Here is a 3,235-nt window from a genome sequence, read left to right on the forward strand (position 1 = left end):
ACCATATTTCCAGTATCAAAAAAGAGGACACCTGTGGGGGGGAGGGGAGAGGGAATATGATTGTGTGTGTGGTGGTGGTGGGAGCATGATATGCCCATGCCCTGCCTCTGCCCTTTGCTCCTAAGCCCATGCCCACCCCCGCTCCAGTCCTGCTGGTGCCTTGCACTCTCAATCTGCAGCTCCCTGTCCCCCTCAAGCCCTGCTGGTGCCCCTCACTCCCGACCCACAGTTCCCTGCCCTCCCATCTCTGCTGGTGCCCCACGCTCTCGACCTGCAGCTCCATGCACCTCCCCCCCCAAGCCCTGCAGGTGCCCTTCACTCACGACCCATAGTACCGTGTCCCCCAGCCCTGCTGCCCATGTAGCTCCCATGCGTGTGCTTGTGCTCACGCTCATGCTTACACTCACACTTACACTCTATCTCTTACTTGGGAGCAGCTTGCTAAGGCCTGCATGCACAGTACATCACCCCTGACAGTCGATCACCTGCCCGTCACCCCCGATGCTCAATCACCTGCCCACTGCTCCCAGCCCCAGGCAGCCAAGCTGCTAATGCCCAGGAAGGCAGAGGCATAGCAAAACCTGGACGTTTGCTTGCATTTTAAAAACCCACCCGGACACAAGGACAGGGGGCCAAAAAAGAGGACCTGTCTGGGGAAAACCTGGATGTATGGTAACCCTAGGAACACTTGGTCCTAGTCACTTTCCCTTTCCAGTAAGACAGGGGAACTAGTTCTGCATAATGTGTGGGAGAGCTCTGCTGCTTGTTGTGGCATAGGTAGTCAGGCCTTGCTGGTTTCTGTAAGTAGAACACAGCAGGCAGAAGGGCTGCCTCTGTGGTTCATCTCATGGGAAACAGAGCGACTCTGACCTCCCTGCTGTGAAATGGAACAACTGCCCTATAAGTACCTTGCACCCCCTCACTGCAGGCTTCAGCCCTGGCTGCAAACTAGTGCAGAGAAGCTGAAGTCAATGCACGTTGGGTTTATTTTGCCTTGACAACATCATGTAAATGAATCAGGGTGTCTGAATTATTCATTCTTCCTTGTTCTCCTGTTCATATTGAATTCCCACTGTGGCTTTAGGGCATCTTGCCAGGTACGTGGGATGATTGATTTTTGTTGCTTTTGTGTGCTGTGTGGGCCCAGTGCTCTGTGTATGTGAGCTTCAGGGGGGAGGAGAGAATGAAGGTGCGCTGTTAGTACACATAAGGGTGCAACTTCAGTTTCATGTACAGGTCAAGGAAATGTATTGCCTTGAAGTCTTCTGATCTCTGCGGAGGCAGGAATGTGCCTCTGTTCTCCCTGATGATCTGCTTTTTCTCCTTTTGCAAGGACCTGTCTTTCTCTTTTGGAGGTAATACTTAAGTCTGACCAGATACCTGTGGTATATGCTCTTCTCCTTCCTGTCAGAGTTCCTGATGTTATCTCATTTTTACTTCATTCAGGATCCTTTTTTTATAGGTACTTTTATCTTCATGGCAAGGCATACTCTTTAAAAGGAAAAACCAAAAAACAGTCCTTTATCATTCCTCAATTGCAGCTTGAGGTTCTTCTTTCCCATATCCTGGGTTCCTGCTCACCCACTGCTTTCCTCATTGCTCCAGCTGCAAGAGTCTCTGGGCTCCCTTCCCCCCCCGGGTGCTGCTACTTGCCCTTGACCCAGGAGAGGGGCAGCAGCAGCATGGGAAGCTGAGGGTGAGCCAGGACTTGTGTTGCAGGGAGTTGCAGGCACATGGTGCAGCAGTGAGGGAGGGTTGTGTGTGTTCAGTATGGTGGTGGGGTGGGGTCATGGGCATGTAGTTTAGTGGTGGGAGGGGGCATCTGGGGCACTGTAGGTTGCCTTGCTGTGCCCTGTGGGATGTGTGGCCCCCAGCTGCTTGGAAGCAAGACAGCCCTGGACTAGAGTAAAACAGGGGTAACTCCAGTGTGAGAGAGACTGTATCCTTCTGATCAAACAGGTTCTAGCACTTGAGGTGAGGGTGTAGCACAAACTGCCTGATGCTTTTGTCTGTTCAGTTGCGCTTTGGGATATTAGTGCTTTGTAAAATGTCTTGTGGTCCCCAGGGTATGAAAAATGTCACAGAAATGCAAGTCTTGAAACTGTTCATGCCAAAGCCAAAGAGTACGTTCCTGCTTGTCAGCGAGAAAAGTTTTCCTGGTGACTAGTGCTCCATGAACCCATCAGCAAGGTGAAACATCAGATTTGTAAGCAGTAGGTAAGGATAAGATTCAATGTGCTGTTGCTGCTGGGTTGAGCCCAGGGGAGTGGTGAAGGGGAATGAGATATTTGTCTTTCCTTTTTTTTCACCCCTGTGCTCGGAGCTATGGTGGACAGTATTGTCTCCAAAGAAATCATATCAATGTCACTTTCTGTGACCGTTTATGGCAAGCAAGAGAAGAGATCGGGTATGATTCTATGGGGAGAGGAACTAAGCACAAGCAAAGAAAATGAGTAGAAGGTCATTCATATTTCTGTAGAAGAGACTAAAAAAGAGACAAAAAAGACAAGATATAGGAAAATGTGGAGGAATGCTGCCCTTGTTCTTTCCACCAGCTGGGAGTGGAGGGGATGGGGGTGGGGTGGCACTCTCCCCAAAAGAAGGTGAGGAAGAGGAGCTCAAATACAGGGAAACAAAACCACTGTCTGAAACTAGGTGAATACAATGATGAGTGCAAGGCATCCCTGCAGGGTGCAGAGGTTGTGGGAAATCCACAGTACTTCCAGCTTCACGGCAGGCAGGAGAAGATGGTACTGCTTCAGGTTCCTCACTAGCTACCAGGGCTTGAAAAATATTTTAGACACTTACAGGTAGAAGGACTAAATTGAACCAGATGTAAATGCAGAAGATGGTGAGGAAGGACCCTCCACTGGCAAGGGCCAGACACAACACCTGTTTAGGAAGCTGACCCTCTCTGGCACTCTCCAGTACCAGGAAGTGAGAGAACTGGGGTTGCTTGCTAGGGTGCTGTCCCTGAGCCTCAATCTTTTGCATTATCCTCTCGCTAGTGAACATCTGCTTTCTATTTTGAAACTCCTTATCCATCCCCTGTAATCCCACTGGAAGACAGGGGGAATTTATACTTCTTTGTTCCTTCCCATAAACGCCCTTGCTGCTGCCAGAAAGGAGCAGTTTTCCTATTCCCATACCCATAGGAGAGGGTGAAGGATGATAGGGGAGAGCAGCAGTCTTTCAGTCTGTGATTTGCATGTATTGTGCCCCCTTTCCCCCCTTC

The 3,235-nt window shown here is 50.1% G+C and overlaps 1 protein-coding gene across 4 annotated transcripts in view; it reads left to right on the top strand.

Moving 5' to 3' along the window:
• Positions 1-3,235, top strand: part of RBFOX2 (RNA binding protein, fox-1 homolog 2) — a 318,764-nt gene that overhangs the window by 43,387 nt on the left and 272,142 nt on the right. The window lies entirely within an intron of this gene.

This window comes from Gavialis gangeticus, unplaced genomic scaffold (genome assembly GCF_001723915.1).
Source record: "Gavialis gangeticus isolate Ggan-Ray unplaced genomic scaffold, GavGan_comp1, whole genome shotgun sequence".
Classification (NCBI taxonomy): Eukaryota; Metazoa; Chordata; order Crocodylia; family Gavialidae; genus Gavialis; species Gavialis gangeticus.